Raw genomic sequence first — 13340 nt, 5'->3', positions numbered from 1 at the left:
ACAGCCAATTTTTATATTTTTAGCAGAGACAAGGTTTCACCATGTTGGCCAGGCTGGTCTGAAACTCCTGGCCTCAAGTGATCCACCCACCTCGGCCTCCCAAAATGTTGGGATTATAGTCGTGAGCCACCGCGCCTGGCTAAAATATCCAAGCACCTACTCTATGAAGTGGGACCAGATGCCAGGATGAGGTAGGGGCCTCAGACTGTCCATGCGGACCTACCCTGTGAAAGATGGGAGTCAGGGTTGGCTGGAAAATGAAGAGTTGGGGAAGGAATTCCACAGATTTCATCAGACTGAGGGGACGTGGGAGGGGATTCGTCCTGGGCTCATGTCCATTTCACCAGAGTCTCGTCTAAAAGGACTTTATGAGGTGCTCAAACAAATCACAAAACAAAACAAATCACAAGGATCCTCTTCTGTGAATTTTGAGACTAATAGCTTGGGAAAACTGGAGGCCTTTGCTCCTTGAGTGTGCTTGGAGCCTCCCCCTCCCCCACTCTTTTTTCTTTGTTTTTTTGGGGGGATTTTTGTTTGTTTTGTTTTGTTTTTTTGAGACAGAGTCTTGCTCTGCACCCAGGCTGGAGTGCAGTGATGCGATCTCGGCTCACTGCAACCTCCGCCTCCAGGGTTCAAGCGATTCTCCTGCCTCAGCCTCCTGAGTAGCTGAGACTACGGCGCCCACCATCACACCCAGCTAATTTTTTGTATTTTTAGTAGAGACGCGGTTTCACCATGTTAGCCAGGATGGTCTCAATCTCCTGACCTGATGATCCGCCTGCCTCGGCCTCCCCAAGTGCTGGGATTACAGGCGTGAGTCACTGCATCCGGCAAAATTTTTGTTTTTTTAGAGATGGAGTCTTACTTTTTGTGTAGGCTGGTCTCAAACTTTTGACCTCCAGCAATCCTCCCACCTCTACCTCCCAAAGTACTGAGATTACAGCTGTGAGCCACCATGCCTGGCCTTATTTTTTACTATCTAATAGAAAAGTGGTATATATAATTATTATAATTTGCATTTATTTGATCATAATGAGATAGAGAATTTTCATATCACTATGGGCGTTCTGTGACTGACTTGCTGAATGCTGGACTCTTAGGCCCAAGAGTATACCTTATGGTAGAAAAGCCAAAGAACAGATTTCAGCTAGCCGTATATAGCTGGAATGTCTGGAGATATTTAGCTTATTTTTCCATCTCAGTCATTTCAAGCCTGAAGCCACCTGATGTCAAGTCTGAAGCCCATTGAAGGCCACTGTTAAGTGTCCTGGAAGGGAGGGGGAGAAAAAGCCAAGGGTTTGTACCTGATGATGTTCAAAATATGTAACAGAGAGACCATCAATCAGATACCATGAGTACAGGAATGTGGCACTTCAGTTGATAACAGCACCATCCTGCCTGGCTAATTTTATTTGTAGAGATGGGGTCTCGCTATGTTGCCCAGGCTGGCCTCAAACTTCTGGGCTCAAGCAATCCTCCTGCCTCAGCCTCTCAAAGTGCTGGGATTACAGGCATGAGCAGTCTACACGGTTTTTGCTTTTTTATTATTTTATTTTATTTTTATTATTTCCTTACTTTCTGGCACTATAAGGTGTGCCACGATTATCCTGTATCTTCCTGCCCTTTGTCCTATAATGAGCCATTTCTCCAAGGAGCCCTGGTTCTATTTATTGGAAACTGCTGGAAACCAAAATCTGGGCTTGAGGTGCACTCTCAATGTGCATTATTACCAAGCTCGTATCGTGATTCTTAAAGCACTCCAAAACTGGCTATCCCCTGGCCCAGCATCTCTGGAAAGTCACAGTCATTCAGAGACAATAATGCTCTGACCTGGGAGGTTTATATTTACTCCGAGAGATTCCAGAGTCTTCCTTGGGCCTCTGAAGATTTCAGACTTACCTTCATTCTTCTTCAGGCTTGGCATTTCTTGGAACACGGTGTTTGTTGGGGAGGCGAAGAAGCAGGGCTTTTTACATTGATTTAATTTTGATTTGAACCACATGAAATTTACTACTCATTTAGAAGCTAAAATAAAATTTTAAATTAAAATAATGGACAGGAAGAAATTAGGAGTGATATGGGGGCTGGATACCCAGGAGGACAGGCCACGCTGTCTCCCAGCCTATTTGGGTATTTCTGCCGTCCGTCAGAAGACGCGACCGTTTTCCTGTCGAGAGCCAGGTAGTAAATATTTTCAGCTTTGCAGCTGGGCCGTCTCTGAGGCAGCTGCTCAACTCTGCCGTGGGGGCAGGAAGGCGGCCAGAGACAACATGTAATCCAACAAGTGTGGCTGGGACCCAATAAAGCTCTATTTACAAAAACAGGCGTCCCGCCAGATGTGGCTTGGAGGCGCTGGTTTGCCCACTGCACTCTAGATGAATGCACAAATTCAGGAAAGCCAACAAGTGCCTTTTCCCTTGGCAAGAGGCACCTTGCACCGCTGGAGCGATGCTTTGGGGGCCTCGCACCTCGCTGCTTCTGAGAGGCGGGCGGGAAGTGTCTGCTATCCTCCCCTCCGCCGCACAGAGAACAGAGCTTGCTTACCTGTGATACGCAGCTGTTCATTTTGTTTTCTTGATGTGGCCAGTGTTTAATCTAGATTAAGTTTAGGGCAACATGTTAAGCCCCACCAGATCTCTCTAGTGTAACTTGCAACCCACAAAGGACCTACTTTGGGGTGTGGTGGGAGATGTTGGTATTTTCAAGGATTCCATTTAAATGCACCTACCGGTAGCAGTCAGAATCTCGGTTGCAAACAACAGAAACTGCCCTTGACAGGGAGAAAGAGAAAACAGATGGTATCAGCAGGCTCTCTGGGGCTCAGGGACGTGCTATGTGTGGCACTGGGGGGCCAGGGCACAGCACAAAGGGGCAGGCTAGGCCAGTGGCTTTGGGGATGAGAGTGACCTCTACCCCCACCCCTGTCCCTGGGGCTCCTGATTTGGAGGCAAAGCACCGGGGACAGGCTCTTTCAGGCAGTGTGAGCCACGTGCTGCCTGCTGGTGGCGGCAGAGGTGGGGAGAGGGAATATGGGTGAGAATATGCCACCACCTCCCCCAAAATCACACGTCAGAGGAAACGAGATCGCCCCAAAGCAAGATCAGGTTACAAATAGGAAGAAGATAGCCCCAGATGCCATGTCCACCGCAACACAGGTGCACCGAGCATTAACCCACACACCAGAATTTCATAGTTTAGCTGCATGGAGAGGGCAAAATCAATTCTGAGAAGAAAGAAGGGAAGGGCTGTGATGAAGGTCACTGCACCAGGAGAAGGGAGTCTTCCCTGAGCAAACGTCCACTTCCCCAGTCCTTGCCTGTCGCCCTGTCTTGGTTCCTACATGACACAGACTCATCACCTGCTGTTAGGTCAAACTCTGGGACCCACCCGGTGGTGACCCATTGTTGATAATAATTTAGTGAGTCACAGTGTCAGTTTTGGAAAAAAAAAAAAAACAAAATAGAATAAAATAAAAACATGCAAAAGGTGAGAGAGGCTTGCACATCGTAAGAGAAAGTGGTGCTTCGGTTTCCAACGTGCATGCTTATTTGGGATCACAATGCAAAATAAATTTGTTACTGTTGGGTGTAGTCAAAAAGTATGAATTCCACTAGTCTAGCTCATGACTCACACTGTGGGAGCTGGCTCAGGCTGCCATAAGAAATACCGCAGACTGAGTGGCTTTAACAACAGACATTTCTTTTCTCACCTTTCTGGAGGCTGGAAATCCAGGATCAAGGTGTTGGCAGCATGGGTTCCTTCTGAGGCCTCTCTCCTGGGTTTGTAGATGGCTGTCTCCTCTCAGTGTCTTCACATTATCTTCCCTCTGTGTCTGGGTCCAAATTTCCTCTTCTTATAGGATATCAGTCATACTGGATTAGGGCCTGTCCCAGTGATATGGTTTGGATCTGTGCACCCACCAAATCTCATGTTGAATTGTAATCCCCAGTGTCGGAGACGGACCTGGTGAAAGGCGATTGGATCATGAAGGCCGAATTCACGAATGGTTTAGCTCCATCCTCTTGGTGCTGTTCTCATGACAGTGAGTGAGTTCTCGTGAGATCTGATTGTTTAAAAATGGAGGCCGAGACGGGCGGATCACAAGGTCAGGAGATCCAGACCATCCTGGCTGACACAGTGAAACCCCGTCTCTACTAAAAAATACAAAAAACTAGCCGGGCGAGGTGGCGGCGCCTGTAGTCCCAGCTACTCGGGAGGCTGAGGCAGGAGAATGGCGTAAACCCGGGAGGCGGAGCTTGCAGTGAGCTGAGATCCCGCCACCGCACTCCAGCCTGGGCAGAGCGAGACTCCGTCTCAAAAAAAAATAAAAATAAAAATGTATAGCACCTCACCCTCCCTCTTGTTCCTGCTTTTACCACGTGAATCGGTTTTTTGTTGTTTTTGTTGTTGTTGTTTTGAAACGGAGTCTCGCTCTGTTACCCAAGCTGGAGTGCAGTGGTGTGATCTTGGGTCACTGCAACCTCCGCCTCCCAGGCCCAAGTGATTCTCCTGCCTCAGCCTCCCGAGTAGCTGGGTTTACAGTTGTCTGCCACCATGCCCGGCTAATTTTTGTATTTTTAGTGGAGACGGGGTTTCACCATGTTAGCCAGGCTTGTTTTGAACTCCCGACCACAGGTGATCTGCTCACCTCAGCCTCCCAAAGTGCTGGGATTCCAGGTGTGAGCCACTGTGCCTGGCCAACCATGTGAACTTTCTATTACTAATTTGCCCTTCCACCATGAGTAAAAGCTCCTTAAGGCCTCCCTGAAAGCAGATGTCACTATGATTTCTGTACAGCCTGCGGAATTGTGAGCCAATTAAACCTCTTTTCTTTTTAAATTACCCAGTCTCAGGTATTTCTTTTCTTCTTTTTTTGAGATGGAGTCTTGCTCCGTCACCCAGACTGGAGTGCAGTGGCATGATCTCGGCTCACTGCAACCTCTGCCTACTGGGTTCAAGAGATTGTCCTGCCTCAGACTCCCGAGTAGCTGGGATTACAGGCGCCCGCCACTATGTCCAGCTAATTTTGTGTATTTTTAGTAGACATGGGGGGGTTCATCATTTTGGTCAGGCTGGGCTCGAACTCCTGACCTCAGGTGATCCACCTGCCTCGGCCTCCCAAAGTGCTGGGATTACAGGCATGAGCCACCTCACCCAGTCTCAGGTATTTCTTCATAGTAGTGTGAGAATGAACAAATACATCCAGTGACTTTAATTTACCTTAATTACCTCTTTAAAGATGCTCTCTTCACTTACATCACATTCTGAGGTACTAGGGACTTGTAATTGGGGGGACACAGTTCATAACACACACCTTGGATTTTTCTTTAAATTTTTTTTTTTTTTTTTTTTTTTTTTTGAGATAGAGTCTCATTCTGTCACCAGGCTGGAGTGTAGTGGTGCGATTTCAGCTCACTGCAACCTCTGACTCCCTGGTTCAAGTGATTCTCCTGCCTCAGCCTCCTGAGTAGCTGGGATTACAGGCACGCGCCACCATGCCCAGCTAATTTTTGTATTTTTAGTAGAAACGGGGTTTCACCATGTTGGCCAGGATGGTCTCGATCTCCCAACCTTGTTATCTGCCTGCCTTGACCTCCCGAAGTGCTGGGATTCCAAGCGTGAGCCACCACGCCCAGCCTTTTCTTTAAATTTTTAAATTTCAACTTTTATTTTACATTCAGGGTGTACATGTGCAGGTTTGATATATTTCCATGATGCTGATGTTTGGGGTGCAATTGATCCCATCACCCAGGTACTGAGCATAGTACACAGGAGGTAGTTTTTAAGCCTTTGCTCCCCTTCCTCCCTCTCCACCTCTAGGCGTCCCCAGTGTCTAGTGTGCACATCTTTATGCCCATGTGTGGCCAATACTTAGCTCCTATTTATAAGTGAGAACACGTGGGTGGTGTTTGTTTTTCTGTTCTTGGGTTAATTCCTTTAGGATAATGGCCTCCAGCTGCATCCATGTTGCTGCAAAGAACATGATTTAGCTCTTTTTTTGTGGCTGTATCGTATTCCGTGGTGTATATGGACCACATTTTCCTTATCCAATCCACTGCTGATGAACTCCTGGATTGGTTCTGCATCTTTGCTATTGTGAATAGTGCTGCAATGACGCTTTGGGACTTTTGAGCAGTCAGTGAAGGTTTGGGATCTTCAGACTTACTTCTTCTATTGTTGGTAGTGCCTATCCAAGCATGAGTACAGTTTTATTAACATGCCTTCATTGTTCCAATATTCTAATCCCTTTTTCTTGGTAAAGTTGCTATTCCTCGATACAATCTCTACCTCTTATAAGAGAGAGTCAGCCTTTGTCATGGGCTTGAGACAACTTGAAACATCATGGCAAGGGTAATCCCTCCTGCCAGCCCCTCTCTATCTATCCCCACCTCTATCTATCCCCACCTCTATCTATAAAATTGTGGCAAGGATGGAGTTTGGAAATCTCTCTAGTGGAAAAAGGGGGTTCAGGGAATTGCAGGCCAATAAACAGAAATTTAAAAGCCCAACTTTTGTCCCCCTGAGTCACTGATTTTTGTGCTTCCAGAACAAAAGGCCTCAAAGAACACAGGTTTTCTTAGGAAAAATCTAGTTAGCAGTGTTTTCAGCTCCCAGGGTACATCTTACTATGCTTTATGGAGCCAAACATCCCTCCCTGTATTACCTAATCAGACAGGCTGAACAATACAGTGGAGCAATGCTGAGCTTGAGGTCAGACAAACCTGCGCTTAATTCCTGGCTCTCATACTAACCAGCTGTGTGCTCTCGGGTAAATTACTTGACTTCTCTGGGTCTCAGAGTGCTTGTTTGAAAAATGAAAGTAACAAGTTTAGCTGGGCATGGTGGCGCATGCCTGTAATGCCAGCACTTTGGGATGCTGAGGTGGATAGATTAGTTGAGGCCAGGAGTTCAAGACCAGCCTGGCCAACATGGCGATACCCCGTCTCTACTGAAAATAAAAAAAATTAGCTGGGCGTGATGGTGTAATCCCAGCTACTTGGGAGGCTGAGGCATGAGAATCGCCAGGACCCAGGAGGTGGGGTTTGCAGTGAGCCATGATTGCAACAAAACAAAGAAACAAGGCTTATCTTCAATCAAAAGTGAAAACATCTAGTTTGTTGACAGAACATCAAAAGAGATCATATGGTAAAGCAAGCATTCCATAAGTGCTGTAAAGTGTTGTAATGCTTGTTAATCTTCACAAATGTGAGGCAAGGTAAGTCTGTTTTGCTCCATTTTTGGTTATACATTTTTTTTTTTTTTTTTTTTTTTTTTTTTTGAGGCTGAGTCTCACTCTGTTGGTCAGGCTGGAGTGCAGTGGTGTGATCATGGCTCACTGCAACCTCCATCTCCCGGGTTCAAGCAATTCTCCTGCCTCTGACTCCCAAGTAGCTGGGACCACTATGTCCAGCAAATTTTTTGTATTTTTAGTTGAGACAGGGTTTTATCATATTGGCCAGGTTGGTTTTGAACTCCTGACCTCAAGTGATCTGCCTGCCTTGGCCTCCCAAAGTGCTGGGATTACAGGCATGAGCCACTGTGCCTGGCCTGGTTTTTTATATATATATATATATATATATTTTTTTTTTTTTTTTGTTATATATTCTTTGAAGAACCATTTAGTTGCTTCAAGTAAGAGATGAAGTTCGCAGATCCAGAAGTTCTAAGTTCTGGAGCAGGTGTTTCTATCACACCACACGCAGATCACTTGCCAATGTTTTTTCCTTATAATTGCAAAGAAATTCACAAGCTGTGGTTTATCTTCCTTGGTAGAACTTCAGCAGACATGCGACAGGAAATGTCTATCTTAGCCTCAGTTCCTTAAAAACCAGAGCAAGTGGCTCACGCCTGTAATCCCAGCACTTTGGGAGTCTGAGGTGGGAGGATTGCCTGAGGTCAGGAGTTCGAGACCAGGATGGCAAACGTGGTGAAATTCCCCCCACCCCCCGTGTCTACTAAGAATACAAAAATTAGCTGGGTGTGGTGGCACGTGCCTATAATTCCAGCAACTCAGGAGGCTGAGGTAGGAGAATCGCTTGAACCTGGGAGGCGGAGTTTGCAGTGAGCCGAGATTGCACCACTGCACTCCAGCCTGGGTGACAGAGTGAGACTCTGTCTAAAAAAAGAAAAAAAAAAAAGGGAAATTTTGATCCATGCTAAAACATGATGATCCTTGAGGACATTATGCTAAGTGAAATAAGCCAGATGCAAAAGGATAATTACGGTCTGATTCCACTTATATGGATCAGATATCCCTCAAGTAGTCAAATTCATAGAGACAGAAGGTAGGTAGGATGGTGGTTCTCAGGGGCAGGGGGGAGGAAGAACGGGGAGTCGTTGTTTAATGGGGAAAGAGGTTCAGATCTGCAGGATGGAAAGTGTTCTGGAGTCCGGAGATGGATGGTGGTGATGATTGCACGACAGCGTGAATGTGCTTGATGTCACTGAACTGTACACCTAAAAGTGGCTAAGATGCCAAATTTTATGTTATGTGTATTTAACCACAATTTTTTTTTTTTTTTTTTAAAGAACATAAAATTGGGCTGGGCGCGGTGGCTCACGCCTGTAATCCCAGCACTTTGGGAGGCCGAGGCGGGCGGATCACAAGGTCAGGAGATCGAGACCACGGTGAAACCCCGTCTCTACTAAAAATACAAAAAATTAGCCGGGCGCGGTTGTGGGCGCCTGTAGTCCCAGCTACTCGGGAGGCTGAGGCAGGAGAATGGCGTGAACCCGGGAGGCGGAGCTTGCAGTGAGCCGAGATCGCGCGCCACTGCACTCCAGCCTGGGCGACAGAGCGAGACTCCTTCTCAAAAAAAAAAAAAAAAAAAAAAAAAAAAAAAAAGGACATAAAATTGTTAAAAGGATGACGGGAACTCCAAGTCCAAGGAGAAAAGGACTCTGGTTTTCCTGAGCTGTTAGTCCCGAAATTCACAGAAGGGGATCTGTTTGTTTTGTTTTGTGCCTTGTGTGAGTACCTCATAAAGTCGTCTTAGATTAGTCTCTGGTGAAATGAAGATGAGCCAAGACAGTGCCTCTCCCACTCTCTGAGAAGTCAGGCTTCTCCTCAGTCAGCAGTCTTCCTTCCCCCACTCTTCATTTATTTTCTTTTTCTTTCTTTTTTTTGTTCACGCCATTCTCCTGCCTCAGCCTCCGAGTAGCTGGGACTACAGGGGTGTGCCACCACGCCTGGCTAATTTTTTGTATTTTTAGTAGAGACAGGGTTTCACCGTGTTAGCCAGGACAGTCTCAATCTCTTGAACTCGTGATCCACCCGCCTCAGCCTCCCAAAGTGCACCCTGCCCAGCCACACTCTTCATTTCTTGCTCCTTCCTGGACACAGTTCAACAATGATCCTGGGGGGTTTTGTGACTTGACCCTGGGGTATGGTCACTGGAGCTGCAGCTAACCACCCAGGAAACACAGCTTTCTCTCCACCACATGATTTGCAGAATCTTCTCCTAGTCTGAAACCTGCATTTCCTGGTCTGCAGTCTTTTCCTAGACCAATGACAGAGCCAATTAAAAAAAAAAAAAGGATCAAACCCCAAACTCAGTCCCCAGCTCTCCTTGGAGAGTCCCTTGAGTGCTCCCCACAGCCAGGCCTCAGATGAAACCCCAGCTGCATTATGTACTTCCTACGCAAGTCACTGAACATCTCCAGATCTTAGCTTCTTCATTTATAAAATAGGGCTTCATGGAGTGCTTTTGCAGAGTAAATAAGAGTATTGGATATTTTTCTCTTTTGTACTTGTCATTTGTCGAGAAGCCCATTCAGACTTCACTTGGTAAAAAAAAGATCTTAAAATTGTGTCTAGAGCTGGGCACAGTGGCTCACACCTGGAATCACAGCACTTTGGGAGGCTGAAGCAGGAGGATCGCTTGAGCCCAGGAGGTCGAGGCTGCAGTGAGCCATGATTGCACCACAGCACTCCAGCCTGGATGACAAAGTGAGACCCTGTCTCTAACAAACGAACAAACAAACAAACAAACAAAAAAACCCTGGGTTTCATATATAATAGGTGCTGATCTGCTTATGATTAGGACACTCTGCCTCATTCCATTCTGGTTACTAAAAAGCGGTGTGGAAAACATGGGCAGGTTGAGTAGGAATGAAAAGAATTAAAGGGTTAGAAGCTAGGACTTCAAAAATGGCAAATATGGTTTTAGGAAAAGAGCTTAAGCGGACCAAAATTTCTAGTGATCAGAAAAGTTTACATGTGTTCCTTCTGCACTTCTGATCCAGTCCTCAGAATTTCACTCCCAACAGTCTCACAGATGCCCCCAGTCACTGGAACAAACCCCCCTTTCATACCTCCTCCACAGGAGACTTGCCTCACACAAGCCCACATTCACCCACTGGGTAGCACTTGTACCATCACACAGACACACTTTCATACATTCCCTCAACAGAGAGACCCAGACGCCGGCCAATACATGTGCGCACTCACTCACACCACACACCTCTCACCAGCACTCCAGCCCTTGTTCCCTCAGAGTTGCCTGGCCACCCTTCCCACTTCTCCCAGCTTTCAACCAAGCTCTCCACATCAATACCCTTTAGTAAATATTTACTGAGTGACCATGATGTTCCGGGCACTATCACGACCCCTGGGAGAAACAGAACTGAATAAGACATAGTCTTTGCTCCCAAGAAGCTCAGAGTCTACTGGAGAAGCGGGCAGCAGAGGGAGAGCAATCTCCTACAAATCTATGTGCATGGAGTACGGCTGGACCTAGAAGTGGGGTCATGTACAAGGAAAAGTGAGGGCAAAAGGGAGAGAATGGGGTGGGACACACAAGGAAGAGAAGGTCACTTCTACCAGGAGAGGCATTGAGGAAAAGAGGGTGCTCAGTCATAATCTGGAAGAATTAGAAAGGCTTTGTCCAATAGGCAAGGGGGTAGAGGGCTGCTCACCAGAGAGAGAATGTCAAGAAAGGGTAAATCCACACAGCATGGCAAGAGTGTGTTAGTCCAGAGCACAGAGGGTGAGACGGTGGGAGAGACAACTGGAGAGGTCAACAGGGATGGATGATGAATGTCCTTTTACACTATGCAAAGTAATTTGGAGTTTATTCAATGTTCAATGGTAGGTCAGGCGCAGTGGCTCACACCTGTAATCCCAGCACTTTGGGAGGTCAAGGTGGGTGGATCACCTGAGGTCAGGAGTTTGACGACAGCCTGGCCAACATGGTGAAACCCCGTCTCTACTAAAATAAAAAAAAATTAGCCAGGCGTGGTGGCACACAACTGTAATCCCAGCTACTTGGGAGGCCAACGCAGAAGAACTGCTTGAACCTGGAAGGTGGAGGTTGCATTGTGCTGAGATCACGCCACTGCACTCCAGCCTGGGCAACAGAGTGAGACTCCTTTTCAAAAAAAGAAAAAAAATTATTCAATGGTAAATAACTCAGGATGCTTTTGGTGGTGAGTAACAGAAAAAGTCAACTCTGCAGGCTTAACCAATAAAGAAAATGCATTACCTCATATAACTGGAAGCCCAGAGTAGGGCACATTCTGTCCTCATCAAATCAATCATTCTTCTCATGATCACAAAATGACTGTAGTGGCTCCAGGCATTGCGTCTCCACACACCGTCCAGAGGCAAAATAGAATTCTATCCCTTCTTTGTGTCTCCTTTTAAGGACTGGGGATCCTTTTCTTGTGCTCTTTTTAAAAGTTAAGAGTCCTTTTCCAGAATCCCCTCCACTACCATAGTCTTCCTCCCTGCCTCAAGCTTGTAAACCCCTTCCTAAGTCAGTGATTAGCAAGGGATTTCCTTGACTGACTTGGCCAATCAATACCAACTAGGAGATGGGTCCGGGTGTCTCTGAAGCACGTGGATGACAGAGAACTGGACAGAATCTCAGCTCTGTTGTTAAAGAAGAGGGTATAAGGTGTTGTGCATCATTGGGGGACTGTAGGTGGTATTGTCATATGATCAAATTTGCATTGTGGAAAGATGGTTTTGGCCAGGTGTGGTGCCTCATGCCTGTAATCCCAGCACTTTGGGAGGCCGAGGCAGGCGGATCATGAGGTCAGGAGTTTGAGAACAGCTTGACCAACATGGTGAAACCCTGTCTCGACTAAAAATTCAAAAAAAATTAGCCGGGCATAGTGACGCACGCTAATCCCAGCTACTCAGGAGGCTGAGGCAGGAGAATCGCTTGAACCGGGGAGGCAGAGGTTGCAGCGAGCCAAGATCACACCACTGCATTCCATCCTGGGGAACAGATTGAGACTCCATCTCGGAAAAAAAAAAAAAAAAAAAAAAAAGAAAAAGATTTTTTTTTTTTTTTTTTTTTTTTTCCTGAGATGGAGTTTAACTCTTGTTGCCCAGGCTGGAGTGCAGTGGCGCGATCTCGGCTCACAGCAACCTCTGACTCCCAGGTTCAAGCAATTCTCCTGCCTCAGTCTCCCAAGTAGCTGGGATTACGGGCATGCACCACTACGCCCGGCTAATTTTGTATTTTTAGTAGAGACAGGGTTTCACCATGTTGGTCAGGCTGGTGTCAAACTCCTGACCTCAGGTGATCTACCTGCCTCAGCCTCCCAAAGTGCTGGGATTTTAGGTGTGAGCCACAGCGCCTGGCTACATTGTGGAAAGATGAATCTGACAATAGCTTGTAGAATGATGACAGAGAAGAATGAGAAGCAACACAGGAAAACTGCTGTAGAAGGGCTCAAGATGAATGATAGCCTCAACCAGACACATGCATTCAGGGAAGCAGGGACAAAAGTGACCTTTTAAAAAAAAAATTTGAGATAAGGTCTTGCTCTGACACCCAGGCTAGAGTGCAGTGACTCAACCACAGCTCACCACAGCCTCAACTTCCTGGGCTCAAGTGATCCTCCCACATCAGCCTCCTGAGTAGCTAGGACCACAGGCATGCATCACCATGCCTGGTTAATTGTTTTTTATTTTTTGTAGAGATGAGTTTTTGCCATGTTGCCCAGGCTGGTCTCAAACTCCTAAGCTCAAGGGATCCTCCCGTCTCAGCCTCCCAAAGTGTTGGGATTCACAGACTTGAGCCACTGTGCCTGGTCAAGAGAGGAAATTCTGACACGTGCTACAACATGATAATCCTTTAGAACATTATGCTAAGCAAAGTAAACCAGACACAAAAGGACAATTACTGTGTGATTCCAATTATATGAGGTCCCTATATTAGTCAAATTAATGGGGACAGAGAATAGAATGGTGATGGAGAAATGGGGAGTTAGTAGGCCGGACACACGCCTGTAATCCCAGCACTTTGGGAGGCTGAGGCAGGCGGACCATGAGGTCAGGAGATCGAGAGCATCCTAGCTAACACGGTGAAACCTTGTCTCTACTAAAA

At 46.6% G+C, this 13340-nt stretch overlaps 1 protein-coding gene across 1 annotated transcript in view; it reads left to right on the top strand.

The window, feature by feature from the left end:
• Positions 1 to 2923: 2923 nt before the first annotated feature.
• Positions 2924 to 13340, top strand: part of UCMA (upper zone of growth plate and cartilage matrix associated) — a 45940-nt gene continuing 35523 nt past the window's right edge. Inside the window, exon 1 of the mRNA XM_015146487.3 lies at positions 2924 to 2933. The gene's annotated coding sequence lies outside the window, so the exon portion shown is untranslated. The remainder of the gene's footprint in view (positions 2934 to 13340) is intronic.

The sequence above is a fragment of the Macaca mulatta genome, chromosome 9 (genome assembly GCF_049350105.2).
Source record: "Macaca mulatta isolate MMU2019108-1 chromosome 9, T2T-MMU8v2.0, whole genome shotgun sequence".
NCBI lineage: Eukaryota > Metazoa > Chordata > Mammalia > Primates > Cercopithecidae > Macaca > Macaca mulatta.
This window is presented reverse-complemented; position numbering and strand designations above follow the sequence as displayed.